Here is a 21,879-nt window from a genome sequence, read left to right as displayed (position 1 = left end):
GTCTCCTGGATTATATAAATCCCACGGTTATGGGACTCCCCCAAAGAAGGGGAAGAGGCCCAGCAAGAATTAGAAATGAATTTCTCACCAGCACTGGCTGCCATGGGCCAAATCAGACATAATTTGATTTAATTAAAAAAAAAAAAAAAGAAATAGGATGTTTGTTGCGCCTGAATGTTGTGGAGCTAATTCACATGGGTCATGTGTATGTACAACTCCTGATCCAATGTCTCCTGCTTAGTGAAGCTTAAACCAAAAAAACCAAAGTCATTGCCATCAAGTTGATTCCAATTTATGGCAACCCCATGAGTTATAGAGTAGCACCGTTCCATAGGGTTTTCTTGGCTGTAATCTTTACGGAAGCAGATTCCCAGGCTTTTCTCATGATACCACTGGGTGGGTTTGAACTGCCAACTTTTAGGTTAGTAGCCAATAGCAAACCGCTTGTACCACCCAGGGCCTTGTTGTTGTTAGCTACCATCGAGTCAGTTCAAACCCATAGCGAGCTTATAGCACAGAGTAGAACTGCCCCGTAGTGTTTCCAAGGCTGTAAATCTTTAAGGAAGCAGACTGCCACATCTTTCTCTCATGGAGCGGCTGGTAGGCTTGAATTGCTAAACTTTCGATTTGCAGCTGAGAACTTTAACCACTGTGCCACCAGGGCTACCTTAGTAAAAGTTTAACCAAACTCATTGCCGTAGAGTCTATTCTGACTCATAGCGACTCTATAGGACATAGTAGAACTGTCCCATAAGGTTTCTAAGGCTGTAAGCGGGCTGCCACATCTTTCTACCGAGGAATGGCTGGTGGGTTTGAGCTGCTGACCTTTTGGTTAGCAACTGAGCGCTTAACCACTGCTCCACCAGGGCTTAAACTCATCATCCGTTGCTTTCAAGTTGATTCTGACTTACAGCAGCCCTGTAGGACAGAGCAGAACTGCCCCATAGGGTACCCAAGGAGTGGCTGGTGGATTCAAACTACTGACCTTTTGGTTAACAGCCATAATTCTTAACCACTACACCACCAGGGCTTAGCAGATGCTAATTCTTTCTTAGGATGTTTTCCTTACAAAGCAGAAAATTCTTTGTCTAGTTCTTTAGTCTTGTAGATGATGGAAGAGAACAACTCTAGGTGGATTCAGCTTATGCTGGCAGAAGAAAAGGAGTGTTTGTGTGGGATTTAGGTGGGCCATACAAGATGGTTGTCCTGACATCCACAGCCATAAGATCTGGCCAGAAGAGGGTGTGCAGTTCTGTTAGCAGGTCCCAGCAGGTACAATACCCAGTCTGGTATTTCATGTGTGTTAACGTAGTTAATGCAACAATCCCAATATTATTATTTCCCATTTACAGATAAAGGAACCAAGGCATAGAGAGGCTCAGTAACTTTCCCAAGGTTGACAGAGTCTGTAAGTAGCTGGATTCGACTCAACAGGAGCCAAAGTGAAAACTTTTAGCCACTACAACACACTGTCATCAAAAGTATGAAGTGATATTTGCCTGGAATGGTGAAGACCCCAGCAAGAGGAATATCCCAGGTACCCCTTACCAAGATGGCCATTTATAAGCATATGTGTATCTCTAATTCTGATCTGATACTGAAGGAAGAAGTCTAAAGTGCACTGAAGGTATTGGCAAAAAACAAGGCTCCAGGAATTGATGGAATACCAATTGAGAGGTTTCAACAAAATGATGCAGCACTGGAAGTGCTCACTCCTCTATGCCAAGAAATTTGGAGGACACCTACCTGGCCAATCGACTGGAAGAGATCCATATTTATGCCTATTCCCAAGAAAGGTGATCCAACCAATTGTGGAAATTATTGAACAATATCATTAATATCACACATGAGTAAAATTTTGCTGAAGATCATTCAAAAGCAGCTGCAGCAGTATACAGACGGTAACTGCCAGAAATTCAAGCCAGATTTAGAAGAGGACATGGAACCAGGGACATCATTACTGATGTCAGACGGATCCTGGCTGAAAGCAGAGAATACCAGAAGGATGTTTACATGTTTTACTGACTATGCTAAGGCATTCGGCTGTGTGGATCAAACAAATTATGGGTAACATTGTGAAGAATGGGAATTCCAAAACACTTAATTGTGCTCATGAGGAACCTGTCCTTGTATCAAGAGCAAGGGGATACTGCGCAGTTTAAAGTCAGGAAAGGTGTGTATCAGGGTTGTATCCTTTCACCATACCTATTCAATCTGTATGCTGAGCAAATAATCCAAGAAGCTGGACTATACGAAGAACAACAGGGCATCAGGATTGGAGGAAAACTCACTAACAACTTGCATTATGCAGATGGCACAACCTTGTTTGCTGAAAGTGAAGAGGACTTGAAGCACTTAACTGATTAAGATTAAAGACCACAGCCTTCAGTATGGACTACACCTCAACATAAAGAAAACAAAAATCCTCACAAATGGACTGATAAACAACATCATGATAAATGGAGAAAAGATTGAGGTTGGCAAGGATTTCATTTTACTTAGATCCACAATCAACACCCATGGAAGCAGCGGTCAAGAAATCAAAAGACAGACTGCACTGGGCAAATCTGTTGCAAAAGACCTCTTTAAAGTGTTGGAAAGCAAAGATGTCACCTTGAAGACTAAGGTGCCCCTAACCGAAGCTGTGGTGTTTTCAATCGCCCCATACGCATGCAAAGGCTGGACGTTGAATAAGGAAGACCAAAGAACTGATGCCTTTGAATTGTGATATTGGCAAGGAATATTGACTATACCATGGACTGCCAAAAGAATGAACAAATCTGTACAACCAGAATGCTCCTTAGAAGCAAGGATGGCAAGATTATGTCTCACATACTTTGGACATGTTATTTGGAGGAATCAGTCCCTGGAGAAGGACATCATACTTGGTAAAGTAGAAGGTCAGTGAAAAAGAGAAAGACCCTCAATGAGCTGGATTGACACAGTGGCTGCAACAATGGGCTCAGGCATAGCAACAATTGTGAGGATGGTGCAGGACTGGGTGGTGTTTTCTTCTATTGTACATAAAGGTTCGCTATGAGTCGGAACCAACTTGAAGACACCACCACTACCAACGATTCTGACCTCGTTCCTAAATTCCAAACCATGTTTCACAGTGGGTCCTAAAGAGTTTCACCGGATTATCTCACTAGCTGGTTAACCTCAAAATGTCTGAAGGTGAAATCATATCCTTGTTTTCCAAACCAGTTTTTCTTCCTCATGTTAATATTATCTTTACTTTTTTCAGTCACACTCTCTGCAAATATTAACATCTGCTTTTCTCCCTCCCATTCCTTTTTACTGTACCCAAATCAATGGTCATATAGATTTTGCTTCTATAATATCTTTAAAATATGGCCCCTCTTTTCAACTGTCACAGCTTCAACCTTGGCTTTCAACCTTCACTGCCTAATAGCTATCAGCCTTCCAACTGCTTGTCCTGCAGCATTCTCTCTTAAACCTACTCAGTAAACCTCTATTATATTAGTCTTTGTGGAGCACAGTTCTAATCACATTACTATGCTGTTCTAAAGTCCAGCCTTCAAAGACCATTGCTTGCCAAATTACATACAGATTCCCTTACCTGGTATTTATTTCCAAGTCATCAATCAAGCCTGTTCTCCTACTAGTCTCTCTCACAAACTCTATGCTCTGGCCCAATGGCATTGTGTATTCATTTTACTTCCATGCTTTGGTTTAAATACCCTCACCTTAGTCTTCTACCTTTTGAAGCCCTCTTAACCCTCAAAAAAGCCCACTACAAATGGCACTTTACTGAGCTCCCCCACTTGCCCTGCTTTCTCCCTCTCTTGAACCCCATAATGTTTCTCCATCTTTGACAGCACTTCTATTCTAAACTGCCTTCCCTACCCTCCCTGCCTTCAGTCTCGTTTCTTCCAATCCATCTGAGGCCAAAGGAACATTTCAAAAATCTAAATCAACCTTGTGAGAATTCTTTACACACTCATATACACAGAGGCACACTTACACACATCTCTATATGGCTTCTCCATGTTTTATTTTTCAAGGGTTTCAGGGTGACTGAAGAGGAGGGACAGCAGGAAGGTGTCTGTGGTAGATTAATTACTTTTGTGTGTGGCTTTTCTAGCCTTGGTCTTGTAACTCACATTCAGGTGACTGGCCGGGACTGTGTGATAGGGTAATTGTGGCCTACCAAGGGGATTGGTCAGTTTTGCCTTAAAAGAGAGCCAATTCCAGAGCAGAGAGGAAGATCATACTACCACCAAGGAAGAACAGACAGGAACAGAGAGTGTGATCTTTGGATCCAGGATTCCTGCATGGAAAAGCCCTTGGAAGCAGGAGAGACAGAAATGGAGAGAGAAAGCTGTAACCCTGAAAATGGTGAGAAGCAGTGTCAGGAGAGACCTGGAAGCAGAGACCTGGCAGCAGGAGACAGCACGGTGGGCATCCCAGGCGCACGGAGAGAGAAAGCTGAGTGCCTTTGGGGAGAGGCCTAGGGCCAATTCAGGGAGCCTGAATTGTAACCTGTTACTTCTCTAATAAACCCCATAATCGTGAATGGGTCTGTGAGTTCTGTGTGGCCATTGCAATGAATTATTGAACCCAGAAGAGAAGTAGAGTGCTGTGGGAGGAACAGTTGGTGTCAGAATTGGTAAAGATGGCGGAGAGAGGAGGCATGCCTGAACCTCACCTCATAGGACTCAGCCTTGGGATGTTAGTCTGAGTTCTCCTTCCCCCTTGTGAGTTAGAGGAGGTTAGACAGAGTTCCCAAGTTTCTTCAGCATCAGTCAGGACAGTTCCGGGAAGTTCTTATCCTACTGCCAGTCAACCAAATTGCATTTGTTCCTCACCGTTGCTTTCAGAGTGTTTGCACACCAATCCATGCCGCTCTCAATCACCAGCACCATTGTATTTACGCCGTTCCTATGTACAGAAACATCAATAAGCCCTACCGTCTTCCATTTAATTCACAAAGCCCAGTCTGTTCCCAGTTGTCTACTGCTTTCCTACAGATCTCCTGCTATTCTACTCTGAATTTCTTTCTTTGCTCTGAAACTCTTCTGGCCATTCCTTCTACCCGAAATGTCTTTGTTTTGGTTACTCCAGGTGTATGTAAACTCCTGTTCCTCAGAACCCCTGTATCTCCTTGTTTGCATTCTTCTTATGACACATACCACATACTATTAGTACCTTAGTTTTTGTGAAAATTTTATTATCCCATTATAAAGTTGGAAGAGCCTATGTTATACAACCAGTATGTCCTGTTTCCCCAGCTTGGGGTACATGATAAGCTCAATTAAAAATTTTTTTTTTTTTTACCTAACCAGTTTGGACCCCTATTTCCACTTATCCCAATAATGTATTTCCTTCCTCACTAGACCCCCCCCCCACCACCACCTTTCCACCGCAAGCTAAGAACTCCAATGGGCTGGAAAGTTGTGTCTGTCGTCTGAAAAGCTCTGTTTTCTGCATCGTGGGTTCTTTGCTAAAACAAGGTCATTAACCACATTCTCTGGCAATCCTGAGTAGTTCCTGTCCACTCCTTTTCATGTCCTGGTGATGTGGAACTTGTGACTATGGCTATGCTTTCTCAGGGTACAGGGAAGATCTGGAGTAAGCGTCTCTCTCAGGCTTACACTTAGTAGTACTCACATCACACTAACCAGTCTGGTCTTCCAAAGCCATAATCTGTTGTTGACTCAGCTCTTAAGTCACACATACACACATGTATGTCAAGACTGCCCTCCTCCTTTAAGTCAGTTTCCTCTTGAAGCCTTCATTTATAAACAACATCCTCAACCACAGCCACTTCAGTCCATCAGACATGCTATCAAACATTGAATCTCAAATGCAAAGGGATCAGTACCTTTCCTCCAAGAGCCATCCTTGACTCCCATTAAAATTTGCTCCACATCTATATAACTAAAAGACTCCACCAAAGCTGGTTATTTCCAAAACAAAAAAAGTGTGCTCCAAAGTGAGTCAGTGCTTCTGCCTCTAGTACTAGAAACTACCAACAACTTATTAATGGCAGATTTTCTATATTTAAAATTCTTTTGAGTACCATTCACCATGCATCTCCTTCAGTTACTTTTCAGGAAATACATCACAAATAAATCAATGAGTCAATAAATCTGTTCCCCTTTGTTCCAAACATTCTGTCCTTTCCTGTTACTCTAAATAGTTACTGTAGAGTGGACTCCAATTCATCAAGAGTTCATCCGAGTAGCACTGTGCTCTAAAGGGTTGTCAATGGACGATTTTCTGGAAGTAGGCATTTCTGCTGAGGTGCCTCCAGTGGACTTGAACCTCCAACTTTTCAGTTAGCAGTCAAGCATGTTAACTGTTTGCACCACCCAGGAACTCCTCCTCTCCTCTTACTCTAGGCCTCAGAAATTTCTCCTATATCTGAGTACTATATTTTATGGCATTTACATCTATTAAAAGTAAGTTGCAATCTCACACTTGGCCTGTAGGCATTGGGTATATGTGGTTCAAAGCCAGGCAAGGGAATCATACTTAATTTGGTAAGCAATGGGGAGCCGTTGAACCTGAGCACTTAATTTCAAGGTTATAAAAGACCCTGGACAGTTCTCTGCTTTATCAAGTCTACAAATTCAGCACAGTGTATACTGAGATTTTTTAGAACAAGGGATAGTTCTGTTATTTTATTTATTTATGATGCTGCTGGTAAGCCTTTCATGCCTGCAAAGCAGAATCAGGGTTTCCATAAACACTTGTAAAAAACAGTTCTAGATTGGAGAATTTTCAAATATTCCTCATTTTTGCAAAATCTCATTTTGAAAATCGTTTGCATATTCAGGGTGAAATCCCATGGAAGTATGCCACCTGCCCAGTTTTACAGAGTAATTATTTCTACATTTTTGAACTGCCACCACCTTCAAAACATGTCAGCTCAAACTGCACAATAGACATAGGTATTAATTAGCCAGGCTAATTACCCAGACTTGTTTAGACTAATCAAGTGATGAAACAGCTTCAATCTGTTGGATTTTTTTTTTCCTTGAACAACTAACAGTAAAGCATGAACTTGTTATTACTAGTAAATTACACAAACACAATTTGCGACTGAGAAAGCCATACTCTTTTCCCTAAACGCAGGTCCTTGCTTGCAAAGCCTGGTCCACTGCCGATTCTACCTCCGAAGGTACTTTGAAGAAAAGTCTTTCCATCTCCTCACAGCGGAAAATCAATACTGCACGCCGGAGGGGAAGATGGAGAGTTAAAATGTCCTCTTCACATGGGTGAGTAAACACTACCTCTGAGCTAGGGATGGCACATCTCAGAACTGCAGGCTGCAAGGCAGATTCCAAATAAAACCCTTTACCAAGCAGAGTGGCCAGGGAAGCTCTCATCCCAAAGCTGGCACCGCGGAGCCCTTTGCCTCATATAATTTCATTTCTGTGCAACTGCAAATGCGTGTGTGCCTGTAAAATTGCATAATTTGCCATTTACCCAGCTGTTACTCCAGCAAACCTATTCTTTGCACACTGATTTGTCTGCCTGCCTGCCTGCCTGCCTGCCTGCCTGCCTGCCTGCCTGCCTGCCTGCCTGCCTGCCTGCCTAATAAACCCACAGGAAAGGAGGAAGGGAGAGGCAAACTTTTCCCTATCGCACTGTGTTCTGGGCCTCGTCTTCATCTCAAGTACCTGCCCCTCCCACCTTTAGAGAAAATCACAGGTCTCAAAGCCTCAGTGAATAGAAGCTTGGCATGGGTTCTTCTTTACACAGGATTCACCGCTTTCTGGGCAAAGATGTGTATTTTTCATGTCCTTTGTATCTTAACCTGGTTATGTCTCCTGACCCTCAGGTTTAAAACAAAGCTGCCTTGGCTCTGGGTTTCTCCCCTGCTGCTCTCATGTTTTTTTCTGAGGTGCCCTAGTATTTCTGGCTTCTTCCCACATTGAGTCAAATTTGAGTACAGATTGCAGAAAGCATCTAACGTCATCACAAAATACTCGAGGTAGGCAGCCTCTGACAGCTTTTAGCAGCCCACATCCTCAAGCTGGTATTTTTCTGCTACACTGATGATAAAAAGATAAGACATTGTTCAAATGTTCTTATGCTGCAACCATCTAAAAGCAGGGCTTTGAAAATACAAAACCCTGCTAGTTCCCAGGGACAATATTCACATCTTCCATTGTGCTACCACAAAGCTCTTCCACACCCTGGAGGAACGGAGTACTAATTACTCATGGCACTCCAGATGAGCTGTGAGGGGCACAAAAGGTGCATAATGATGAGGGACTGGGGAGCCAACAACTGGGTGAATTTGAAGTCAACATAAGCTGTTACCACCTTTTCTCAACAGAGCCCTCTAACCCCTGCTCAGAGGGACTAGTTTTTTCTACTCATCTTATTCACCATTAAACCGGATGTGAAATACTTTCTGAAATATTAATCTCTGCTAGTGTTAAACTGTGTATGTATATATGCTATTTAGGTTGTAGCATATAAAGAAAGCAAAGGAAATGCGTATTTGTGCTTGGAAATACACAATAGACATGTTTTTGGAAATGTGGGTGAATTGTATTTTATAAATCAAATCAAAGCCCTTGGGGGCTTTGTTATTTAAAGACATTACTGTGTATCTGCTTATAAAACACGTGATTTTGGTAAATACGGCTTTTCTCATGCCTTTTTTCAAGTAGAGGCATATCTTTTCTTTTTAAAAGGGGCCTAGTATCATAGTTCTTCAAACGGAAAATTTTGGAAATCTTCTTAGACTCCTGTCCAAACCATGGCAGTGGACATTAAGGCCAGGTATTGAATAATCTACAACCAAGTGCTGTAATAATCCTAGACACAACTGCTGTATCCCACACAAACCCTTTTGTTTTACACCCAGAAACTGCAACAACCCTCCTTTATATTGGAACATGTCTTTACATAGCTTTCCTTGCACGACTGTTGCCTCCTTCCCAGAACTGCACACTTGTACTAAGGCACAAATATAATTGTGGAGAATGTATGAGACACATGACACCTTTTTTCATTCTATTACTGGGCAAATTTTTTTTTAACAGAATATAGATTTTAATTCACTTTAATAGTGGCTTTGCTAACAATCCAGGCTCCCAGAAATGTAACTTACTTTTGAGATGGTGATTTCCTTCTCAGTGAGCATATTCAAGTACAATCAGGTATGTTGTAGAAGTACCTTAGAGATGGAAGTTTGTATTAACCAACCTGTAAGGTGGTTTTTTGTTTTGTTTTGTATATGTGTGTACGAATTTTTTTACTGTGGTAAAATACACCTAACATAAGACTTAACACATGACATTTAGAACATTAACAGTGTTGTGCAACCATCACCAGTATCTAGTTCCAGAACATTCTCATCGGCCCAAAAGGAAACCCAGACTCACTAACCAGTCATTCCCTATTCCCCCTCTCCCCCCAGCCCCTGGTGGCCACTAATCTGTTTTCTGTCTCTATGGATTTGTCTGTTCTGGTTATTTAATAAAAAGGAATCATACAATATGTGGCCATCTGTGTCTGGCATTGTTCACTTAGCATCAAAAACCCTTCTGGGTACAAATCACCCCTGATTAGTTGCATTAAAGATACACCTCTTACTCCCATCCCCGCCTCTTCCCTTCCCAGGCCCTCAGGTGTGTTGCTTGCATCGCGTGCCACCCCTCGCCTCATAGGAGCTCCTTGGGGGGCCCCTCTCTGACAGTCCTCTCCCATCGAGTGTTTCATGTCTGACTCTGGGGACACCCGTGGAGGTGGAAATGCAGCAAATAGCTCTCAAACTTTTCTGAGGTTTTCATATTTTAAAATAAGATGTGAGAGGTGCTTTTTCTCTTCCTGACAAATTTAAGTGATAATTAACTGGTAACAGGAAGTCTCCCCTGAAGCAGTGGCATCACTAGGGTTGGTGTCACCCAGTGTTGGTGTCCCCCCTCCCCGCCGGCGGAGCAGCCCGGCCCAACCCTGGCGGCTCCCTTCAGCTCTCCCCGCCTCTTACGCTGCCCAAGGTGGAGATTCTCGTCTGTGCCTAATGGCAGATGCCGCGGCCCAGCCACCTGCACCCTGACTGGTTGGGGGTGGGGGGTGGGGGGTCGGGGGTGGGGGGTGACAAGTTACCACAATCGGTTATGGGTAAGACCAACCCAAGTGAAGCCACTGCTTTGGCAGCACCTGCCCCAACAACTCTGCTCACCTGCCTCCGCCACCGCTGCTGCCGCCGCTGCCATAGACCTGAGATCATTTTGATGTAACCCCATCTGACAGTGTCAGGAGTGTGGTCCACACCCCCTCCCCACCCTCCTAGTGACGCCACTGCCCTAAAGTGTCACAACGTGCTTCTACTTAGCAGAGCCATCCTTTAGATCTACACCACAGATTAGCTCCCAAACTAACATTTGCTTATGGCCAAAAGAGCTGGCATTGCCCCATTATCCCAGACATTCATACCTATACTCACTATTCATATTGCACGTGCATTTTCTTTTTATTAACAGAAGTGACTTAAGAGCAGGCTGTGATGAGGTGGAGAATAACGGATTCCAAGTGAAAAAATTTAGTTTTGAATCATTTTGCCGCCATTTATTAGCTACATGACCATGGGCAAGCCATGAAACAGCCTGAACTTCAGGTTTAAAAAAGTGGATCACCTTATACAGTGGCTAAGCACACCAGCTGCCACCTGTCAGTTTGTCATACTGTGATGACTTGCATGTTGCCATGATGCTGGAAGCTATGCCACCAGTATTTCAGATGCCAGCAAGGTCATCCATGGCAGACAGGCTTCAGTGGACAAACTAAAACTAGGAAGAAAAGCCTGGCAATCTACTTATGAAAATTAGCCAGTGAAAACCGTATAGATCACAACTGAATATTTTCTGATATTGTCCTGAAAGGTGAGCCCCCCAGTTAGAAGGCACTCAAGATACACAGTGGCCACAACAATGGACTTGAATATACAAACATTGTGAAGATGGCACAGAACTGGGCAAGGTTGCCTTTAGTTGTACGTGGGGTTGCCATGAGATGGAGTTGACTTGTAGGCAACCAACAACTTCACCAGGCTGTTGCCAAGATCAAAGACAAGAAATTAATTGCATACACAAAAGCTCTTTGTAAGCTATGATCATATTCCCTAGACGTCCATTAGAATGTAAGCACAGTGCTGGTGGGAACTTTGTCATGTTTTCTGCTTTCATGCCTAATGCATTGCTCAGGATGTAGTAGACATTCAGTAAGATTTTAATTAATTAGTGAAAGACAGAATGATGTTACTATTATCAGCAACAGGACCACACAATTAGCCCTGAAAAGGTTATCGTCTATAGGTAATTATCCGGATCGTTTTTATGCATTGTAGCCAATTTAGTGCCTTATCCCATTTACCTCTCTTCTAAATACTGTTATATGTAGAGAAGAAACAAGAAACATTTCTCTATTGTACAGAAGAGGAAAGAAAAAAACAAAACAAAACAAAACCTGTTGCCATCCAGTCGATTCCGACTCATAGCAACCCTACAGGACAGAGTAGAACAGCCCCATAGAGTTTCCAAGGAGTGCCTGGTGGATTCGAACTGCCAACCTTTTGGTTAGTAGCTGTAGCACTTAACCACTATGCCACCAGGGTTTCTGAGGAAAGAAAAGGTGACTTCAGTTTGAGACATGGACTCTTGTTATGAGCCAATGAAACCTGACTCAAAATTTATCTTCTTTATGATCTTTTCTGCTAGGTCTCTGTCCACGCAGTGACTATGCTTTTACTTCATGCCTCCATCACAAAATGAATTTACTAGTGTGTGTTAAAATGTGCACGATGTGTTTTCAAGTCTGTAAGGTTCTCCTAGGCTGTAACTACTTCCTCCTTTCCTGCCACCCTCCCTCTTTTCCTCCTTTTTCTTTTCTTTCGTTCCTCCTTCCATCTTTTCTTCTTTCTTGTTATTTCTACAGTAACTTATATATTGTCTTAGTCATCTAGTGCTGCTATAACAAAAATACCACAAGTGGATGGCTTTAACAGAAAAAAATTTATTATATCACAGTCTAGTAGGCTACAAGTCCAAATTCAGGGCATCAGCTCCAGAGGAAGGCTTTCTCTGCAGGCTCTGGAAGAAGGTCCTTCTTGTCAATCTTTCCCTGTACTAGGAGCTTCTGCACACAGGAACCCTGGGTCCAAAGCACACGCTCTGCTCCTGGTGCTGCTTTCTTGGTGATATGAGGTTCCCACCTCTCTGCTCCCTTCCCTTTCCTTTTATTTCTTGTGAGATAAAAGGCGGTGCAGGTCACACCCCAGGGAAACTCCCTTTACATGAGATCTGGGATGTGACCTGAGCAAGGGTGTTACATCCCACCCTAACCCTCTTCACCATAATCCAAACCTGCCTCATTGAGGAAATTCAATCACAAAATGGAGGACAACCACGCAATACTGGGAAGCATGGCCCAGCCAAGTTGACAGATATTTTTGGGGGACACAATTGAATTCACGACATATACATATATATTTTGTTTTTTAATAAGATTTTTCAAGGCATGAGTGACAATATTTTAATGACAATCCCTGAAACAATATTATTTCTCCCCTAAGTACATTCATTTTTACCAGTAAAAATAAAAAAAGATTTTTTATACAACCACAATGTATACTGAGCAAATAATCCAAGAAGCTGGACTATATGATGAAGAACAGGGCATCAGGATTTGAGGAAGACTCATTAACAACCTGTGTTATGCAGATGACACAACCTTGCTTGCTGAAAGTGAAGAGGACTTGAAGCACTTACTAATGAAGATCCAAGACCACAGCCTTCAGTATGGATTGCACCTCAACATAAAGAAAACAAAAATCCTCACACTGGACCAATAAGCAACATCATGATAAAAGGAGAAAAGATTGAAGTTGTCAAGGATTTCATTTTACTTGGATCCACAATCAACAGCCATGGAAGCAGCAGTCAAGAAATCGAAAGACGCATTGCATTGGGTAAATCTGCTGCAAAGGACCTCTTTAAAGTGTTGAAAAGCAAAGATGTCACCCTGAAGACTAAGCTGTGCCTGACCCAAGCCATGGTATTTTCAATCATATGCATGTGAAAGCTGAACAATGAATAAGGAAGACTGAAGAAGAATTGATGCCTTTGAACTGTGGTACAGGTGAAGAATATTGAATATGACATGAACTGCCAGAAGAAGGAACAAATCTGTCTTGGAAGAAGTACAACCAGAATGCTCCTTAGAAGAAAGGATGGCGAGACTGCATCTTACATACTTTGGACATGTTTTCAGGAGGGATCAGCCCCTGGAGAGGGACATCATGTTTGGCAAAGTATAGGGTCAGTGGAAAAGAGGAAGACCCTCAATGAGGTGGATTGACACAGTGGCTACAACAATGAGCTCAAGCATTACAATGATTGTGAGGATGGCGCAGGATGGGGCAGCATTTCGTTCTGTTGTGCATAGGGTCTCTATGAGTCGGAACAGACTCAACCACATCTAACAACTACAATACAACGTACAACCACAATGGCATTACCATACTTTACAAAATAACACCAATATCTCTTAACACCTAATGCACACTCTATACTCTCTAGCAGTATCAAAATGACTTTTTACGGTTAGTTTTTTAAGTCGCAGCCTGTAATTAGGGATAGGAATTTATATCTTTTCTTACTCTACTACTTGGCCTTAGTGTACCTGGTACTTACTGCTCAGCGGGCACCCATGAATGTTTTTTGTTCTTGGAATATATATTGAGCACCTCTCTGTGCCAAACAAGGTCTTAATTGCTGGTGATGCAACTATAAATAAGAAATGCTTTTGCCCTCGAAACCCAAATCTTCAAAATGGGGTAAATCAAAAAGAATATTGAAGTAAATGAATAAAGACAACCAAGATGAATCTGTCAAGCCTGGTATTTGCTATTTTTCCTTCAGAGAAATCTTTGAGGTAGAGTGTGCTCAACTTTCCCAATCATGGCATCACTGTATAATCCCATCTAGCTATAAATAGCTATAAATACAGGGAAGTTCCATTGCATGAGCAACATTTCAGAAAGGTTGCTGAACACACATTGTTTGTTTTTTTCCCTTGGCTTAGAGCTGCTCTTTATATTTTATTTTTGGAGGGGGAAAAAAAAAACCCTAAATGTTTAAATATTAGATTTCTCTTCTCAATGGATGAACAACCCTTCATGTAGTAGTTTTCTCTTATCCGAAGGTAATGGATCACCTTCACAAGCAGCTTGTGAGTCTCCCAATGATCCAGGCCTTGCCTACTTCTCCAGATGTATTTCCTGCCTCACACGTTAGGCTTCACCAATACTCAACAGCTAAATTGACTCGACGGCACTGGGTTTGGTTTTGTTTTTTTTAATGTTACTCCACCTCGAAATCTCCCCACATTCACTCCATGATGAATGCCCTTTGTCCTATCATGCCTCTTCTCACACCATTTCTCTGCAAGAATTGCTCTCCTTGCCCTTTGCATGGCCTCTTATCTCCTCAGCTGGCTCCCACACATCATTTAAAACCCAGTTCAGGTGACCCTTCCTCCAGGAAGCCTTCCCTAACTCCCTTGGACTTGGTTGGGCACCCCCTCTTTGAGCTTCTAGAGAATCACATACAAATCTCTCTCCAGAGCAAATGAAGCATTGTACTGTGATAATCTGCTAACAGTGTGACTTCTCTCTCCTTCCCTCCCCCTAGACCATATATGACCTTCTCCAGGACCAGGACTATGTGATCTACATCTCAATTTCCTCAAGGCACAGCCTACACCTGGCAATAGGAAGCCCTCAAGAATTCTTGGATCTTAACTTACTAGAAGACGACAAAGAAAATCAAGTAGGCAGTTTAAAAATTTAGGACATAAAGATCATGATGTTCTTTTTAGCCATTTTATTCAGAGAATCATATAATGTTGGAGCTGGAAAGGTGGAGGAAATGTTCTAGTGATTCCCTCTCATTTGGCAATTAGAAAAAAAAAAAACATTGCTGTCAAGTCGATTCCGACTCATAGCAACCCTATAGGACAGAGTAGAACTGCCCCATAGGGTTTCCAAGGAGCGTCTGATAGATTTGAACTGCTAACCTTTTGGTTAGCAGTGTAGTTCTTAGCTACTATGCCGCCAGGGTTTCCCATTTGGCATTATAGGAACCAAAACCCAGAGAGGACACGACATGGGTATTCACGCTCACCCAGCGTATGAGTCAAAGCCCCAGCAGGAAAGAGACAGCACACTTGAATTAAGGTAACTTCAGAAGGGTAGGTTTGTTTATTTGTTTACAAAATGACTATTTACAAAGGTATGGTTAGAGCGTGGAAGCCCTGGTGGCATAGTGGTTAAGTGATATGGCTGTTAACCATGAGGTTGGCAGTTCGAATCTGCCAGGTGCTCCTTGGAAACTCTACAGGGCAGTTCTACTCTGTCCTATAGGGTCGCTATGAGTCAGAATCAACTCGACAGTGGTGGGTTTTTTTTTTTTTTTTTTGGCTGGTTGGAGTGTGGAGAAACCACAAGAGATATTTTGATTACCTGAATCTAGAAACAGCAAAGGAGCTAGTAACTGTTCCTAGGGTTAAAGTGACCAACTCATCCCAGTATGCCCAGGACATTCCCAGCTTTAAAATAGAAAGTCCCATAACGTGGGAAAGCCCTCATTCCCAGAAAACCGGCGGGGGGGGGGGGGGAGGTTAGTCACCCTATATAGGACCAAGGTAGGAAAGAAGGGAATGGTTATTAGACCTAAAAGGAAAGACAGTCACCTTGAGAAGAAGTGATATTCAGATCACATTAACCCAAAGTGACCTCACAGGGAGGGAGCCAGGGGCATAGAAACCCTGGCCTCATTCTCCTCCCTCATTCTAAACTCTGCAGAGGCACTGCAGTGGGCTCCTCAAGAGACAAACCTAATCAGGGGCCAGGTCCACAGAGGCCAGACTCCCAGAACAGGGAGCAGGATGGACAAAGGTGGAGACTGAATTTGAAGAGGCAAACAAAGCTACCCAGCTCACTCTCATGGGCACACAGAAGAGCCAGGATGAAGATGCCCAACTCCCCATCCAGCATAGACTTCACAAGTCTTATTCAAGTAACAAGATGGTGTTACTCAAATCCTCAAAACCTCCCCAAGATTTCCAAACATTTCCAACAAAATGGGAGTGGAGATAAAGGGTGATTTTAAATTCTTGTGCTCCCCTCTGGCTCCTGCTTCTACTTTAGTCTACACATCACCTTGCCATCTCATGGATGTTATCTCTGGTCCACACTGCACACATTCTGATGTAAGATGCAGCTCCCTCCTTGAATTCCACAAAAACATCCACTCACAAAGGCAATTTCTGTGTTTATCAGATCTTGCTGTCTGTTTGGAGGGAGACTGAAAGAGTTCATGTAACAAACAACTTTGATGTGAAGAAGACATCCTCTGTTTGGAAGCCCTTCACCCCTGGTACCACCAGGAACGCTTCATGGGCTCCCTCACCCTCTATAGCCTCAGCCTCACACTATCGTCTTATACCTCCGTGCCCCTCCCTGCTCTTCCCTTCTCCTCTCAGACCCTCTTCCAAGAGCACAAATGCCTCTCCTTGTTGTGCTGAGCAGTTTGCTGTCTCCTCCACACCCTCCAACAGGGCCAGACAACACCCAAGCCCTCAGGGTCTCACCTTCTTCTGCAAGAGATGTCTTACAATCCTCTGCCTAACAGCACCAGCTCTCTTCCTGCGGTGAATTCTGCTGCCAGCTGTTAGGAAGTTTTTCACCACCTGTTGCACATTATTCTAGAGAAAGCAGTTGATTTTGGTGTAATCCTTTGAGAAGTTTATTAATCAACTTGCATAAAAGCCCGTATCAATGGCTTTCTTGTCTCGTGGAATGTAATTCTTCCTCTGAACATGTCACAGTGCATTACTCTGCTCTGAGCTAGCATATGTGAGCCTCTTGTAGTCACTAGAGGAGCGCAGCCATGGCATAATGAGCTAGTCTTTTTCTTTCAAAGGCTGATTCAGGCAGCTTAGGACCTCAGCTCTTTAAAATTATATTGAGATGAATCTTACTGCATACAAGCTGCCAGTCTAAAGTAATTTTGATTTCTAAATCCTATAAGGTTCTGTGTCTTAAAGAGTTATATTCAAAATGCAATCTGCACACCTAGGCCTTTTAACAACTTTACATGTACCCTTAATGTAGGCGTAGTTGTGAACAAAAAGCCAAGTTCCTTCAAGGATGCTCAGAATGTTAGAGAGAAGCTTCATTAGAAATACTGCTAGCCTTGATGTAGAAAGCCAAAGAGAAGTGGATAAACTTGACTCAGAGCTAGGGAGCTGCTCCCTGTTTTTTCTTTTTCTTTTTTTTGGAGATTCTGAGAGAATGATCCCTACGGTACCCTCTAATCGGTTGACATCAAGATGGAGAAGGACCTACAAGAGACTATAGAATTAAAGGGATGGGAGCAAATTAAATTGTAATGAATTCATTTTAGCCATCAGAGTACCGGATTTGGGAGCTTCTGTGTTGTTTTGTATTAATCCAGACTTAAATATTGCACAGATATTTTCATCTTTAGAACCTACTCTCAGCCTTGTTTTTACTGTTCACTGGGTTTTGTCAATTTTATAGGTCCTTATAAAGTAATCATAATTTTAAATTATGTATCTTCCTATGTCTTACTCGTACCTTGTACATGTGTAGAAGTATTCTATGTGTACTTTTGATTTCATAAACTACACATACAGAGTTACAGAGGCATAAAGGCAGAGGGTTACACTAGAGGTCGAAAGCCCCAGGCTTCACCATTAGCTCTGCTAATTAGTGTGTGAGCTTTGACCTGAGCTGTAGTTGCTGTTGAGTTGCTTTCAGCTACAGGTAATAGAACCACCCCCGGAAACACCTACACTAAATTAAATAATCAGTGTCCTTACTTATGTTCTCATGGGTTAAGCCCCTGTTTGTTGTATTTTCTATTCCACTGAAGTCCCCAATCTGGCATCTCTGCAATTCTCTTGAGGAAAGACCTTTCCTCATGGTCACAAGATGGCTGCTAGAGCTGCAGCCATTTTCACATGTATTGAAAGGCAAGGAGCAGATGGGTAGTTAGGGCAGTGAGAGCATGGTCCTTGCATATCCTTCTCCTCTTAACAATGAGGGGAAATCTTTCCTAGAAACTCCTCCACCCTCAGTATACTTCCTTCACCATCTCATTGGCCTGAACTAGGTCATATGGAAATGTCTAGATTCAAGGCAGCCTGGAAAAATGGGTATTAATGTTTTCAGCCTTTGTAGTGAGAGGCAGACAAGGGAGAAGGAGCTTAGCCATGGCTGGGACAGCAGCCGTTCCTTAAAACCCCACATTACCAAGTAAAACCACCCATGAGAAAAGTCTACAGAGTTGCTATATTTAAACCTATATTTAAGCTTTGTGACTCTCCTATGATGCAAATGTATACATCAGTCAAGCCATGTCCTGCATAATTCAAATGGTTAGCTATAAAGAAAATCTTCCTATAAAGGGGATAATTCAAAAAGAAAACCAGAATGAAATATGGAAGGATATTCAGAGGGGCTTAAAGTTGCCAACCAAATGATATCTTAGGCCTTTTATTATCCAGGGAATCACTTATGATAAATCCAAAGTGGAAGAGTGAGCAGCAATTCTTTCACAAAATCATACATGCTGTGTATTAAAAATAGATTGTCCTGTTGAATTTAAATCAGAAAATAATCTGGTAAAGGCCTGGGTGTCTCCCTTTTCAGATAGTTCACAGTCCCCCAAGTGGCATTCCTGAGTCCACTCTCTGCACACAACCCCGGCAGGCTTTGTGTGCATCAAGCTGAATTAGTCAGCATAGAAATTAAGCTACAGCTTAACAATAAGCAATTGGTGAATCATAGAGACACATGATGAGAGAAATGTCACAGGCTTGGCAGATGTAAATGTCTAAAAGAAAACATTACAATAGAATGTACTGAAACTCAAAATGCAAGCAACAAGCTGAACTTTCTGAAATAATCCAAGCATATCCAGGGGTTGGGAAGATTAGACAGATAAAAAACCGTAAGATACTAAAGTTCAAAATTAACACTTCTTCATTTGTATATGGAAATTCCACATCTGGGGTGATAGTTACTGTGGTCAGAAAATTTAGCTGCTCATTAAATACTTTCTGATTGATTGGTGATAGAATTTTTTCTACTGACGAATCCCTATCACCTTTTCTACTTACTCAATCCAGATCAGAGAAAAATCCAATGAAATTCAGGTATATAAAATGTTCCCCTGCAGTTTAAGTAACAGCCACAGAAACTTGCTGTTTGTGTAGCTAATATACACTGAACCAGAAGAGAAGACACCATAGGCCTGTCTTTTGCTTCTTTTTCCTGGAATATAGGAAATGGAGAAGAAAAGGTGAGTGTTCCTGAGGCAAAGACCTTACAGGCAGGGATGACAAATAGAGAAATCCTTACAGAAGAGACAGGGCAACAATCCACTATGGCTGGAGACACCAGAGCAGGGCACACCTTGGGGCCCCAGGAGCATCCGTGCAGACTACATGCAGCCCAGAACCTCAAATACCCCCGCACCCAGTCCCTCTGGGACTGATGGCAGAGGAGCGGCTAAGGGCTCAATGCACGCAGAGTGGAGACCCTAAACCAGCTGATCTCAACCAGGGATATTTGGCAGTGTCCCGAGACATTTCTGGCTGTCACAACTGCAGGGTAGGGAATGCTACTGGCATCTATTGGGTAGAGGCTAGGGATACTTCTAAACATCCTACAACCCACAGGACAGGCACCACCACCCACCCCCTACCACCTAACAACAAAGAATTATCCAACCCAAGATACCACTAGTGCCAAGGTTGAGAAACCCTGTCCTAAACCATGGGAAAGGAAGTCCAGGTTGGAAAAGAGGGAAGAACCACATCTTACTTATCTCTGTGTCTCCACTACTCAGTACGTTCTGCTGAATGGAAGAAACTAATTCGAAATCTAAGTTTGTGACTAACATATTTAAAAACCTTGAACTTGATCAGTTCCCTTCATCTCACTCTGCCTTAACTTCCTCACCTGCAAATTGGGAATGACAGTAATCGCTACCTAAGAGAGTTGTTGTGATTAAATTAAACAATTCATACATTATTTTCTGAGCTTTATTATGGCCTTCTGCTAATATTGTTCATCTTCTGGGATTTTATCTAGGACAAGATGAAATAATACACGTGAATTTATTTTTTAACTCTAGAACACTATACAAATACAATGGGTAACAGATTAGAAAGCTGCCTCTGTATTTGATGTAAAGGCAGTGCCCAGGTTAGGGACTTCCGATTTACTGACAACTGATACTTGGCCTTTAACGTTATGTAAATCTGCCCTCACTGTGAAACAATTGAACCAACCCCTAAAAAAAAACCCTACTCACAACAAATTCTTCCTCACAATCACCTTCACTTGCTGCGCCTGCAACTTTTATTCTGACTCATAGCGATCCTATAGGATAGAGTAGAATTGTCCCATAGAATTTCCAAGACTGTAATCTTGACTGGAGCAGACTGCCACATCTTTCTCCCGATGAGAAGCTGATGGGTTCGAACCACCAACCTTTCGGTTAGCAGCCGAACACTTAACCACTGTACCGCCAGAGCTCCTCTCTTGCATTAAAGTAAAGCTAAATGCGAACCATATGCCCTTGTTCTGACTTAGCTACAAATTTTACTTAAAGACTTAAAGACACAGTTAGGAATGGATCTTGTTGGTAACCTGGGGATTGCCTGTACAATCGAATGCTAATACTATATTTTAGAAGGTGGGGGGGAAGAAAGAGTGCGTGTATTTCTTTATCGACAGTTTTCTATTAATTAAAGGAGGATAGTCGAGCTATAAGAATACATATTCCCTACTCTAGATTGCATGGATCGCAATAAAGATTTTTTCTGTTTTTATTTTTTAAAATAGGGTTCTCAAATATTTTTTAACTTTTTTAAAGATAATTATAGATTCACATGCAGCCATAGCAAATACACAGAGAGACCCTGTACACCCTTTCCTCAGTTTTTCCCAGAGAAAGGAGAGAATGCTACTGGAACCAGCGGTGCCCCATAGATTCACAGATCACCATTGAAATATCTAACAGGCATCTTAGACTTAGCATGTTTAAAACTGAGCCCCCTGATTCTTCTTCTAATCCCCAGTCATCCCTGTTCATTAGTAGCTCCATCCCTCACATCACTTAAGGCCAAAAACGTAGGAGTCCTCCTCTGACTTCCCCTTTCTCATCCCACATTCAATCCATCAGTAAATATATCCAGATCTACCCATTTCTCATCCCTGCCACCTAATTTATCTTAGTCTAAACTGCCATCCCCCAGCTCTCTCTTGGACTGTTGCAGTAGATTCCAGATGGCCTGCCTACAGCAGATTTTCATCAGAGCAATCAAAGTAAGCCTATTACAAAATCAGTCAGATCTCATCACTCCTGTGCTGGAATCCCTGCCCTGGCTCACATCCCACTCAGAGTAAAAGATACAGTCCTTACAACATCCTCTAACGGTTGCTATGAGTCAGAATCTACTGGACGGCACACAACAACACAACAAGTGTCTCACAAAGGAGATCTGGAGGTTCAAAGGTTAAGTACTCTGCTGCTAACTGAAAACGATCGTGTTCAAACTCACCCAGAGGCTCTGTGGGAAAAAGGCCTGGTGAACTAACTCTGTAGAGATTACAGCCAAGGAAATCCTATAGGACAATCCTACTCTGTTACATGTGGTCGCTATTAGTTGGAATAGACTCAATGGCACCCATAAACAATGTCTCACATGTCCCACCCCTCCCTTACCTATTTGACCTTATGTATCCCTTTTCTGGAGCCCTGGTGGTGCAGTAGTTAAGCACTTGGTTGCTAACTG

General features: G+C 42.5%; 1 long non-coding RNA gene across 7 annotated transcripts in view; it reads right to left on the bottom strand.

The window, feature by feature from the left end:
- Positions 1–21,879, bottom strand: part of LOC111750081 (uncharacterized) — a 169,631-nt gene that overhangs the window by 103,278 nt on the left and 44,474 nt on the right. For 2 of the 7 annotated variants that reach the window (XR_010317821.1, XR_002785214.2), the window contains exon 2: positions 4,673–4,905. The exons of 4 other annotated variants lie outside the window; for them this stretch is intronic. This is a non-coding gene — a long non-coding RNA (uncharacterized LOC111750081). Of the gene's footprint in view, positions 1–4,672; positions 4,906–9,097; positions 9,899–21,879 lie in introns of those variants that run through there. One more of the 7 variants, XR_010317822.1, reaches the window with a different exon arrangement.

The sequence above is a fragment of the Loxodonta africana genome, chromosome 14 (genome assembly GCF_030014295.1).
Source record: "Loxodonta africana isolate mLoxAfr1 chromosome 14, mLoxAfr1.hap2, whole genome shotgun sequence".
Taxonomy (NCBI): domain Eukaryota; kingdom Metazoa; phylum Chordata; class Mammalia; order Proboscidea; family Elephantidae; genus Loxodonta; species Loxodonta africana.
The sequence above is the reverse complement of the archived record's forward strand: the minus strand, read 5'-3'. Positions and strand labels throughout refer to the sequence as shown.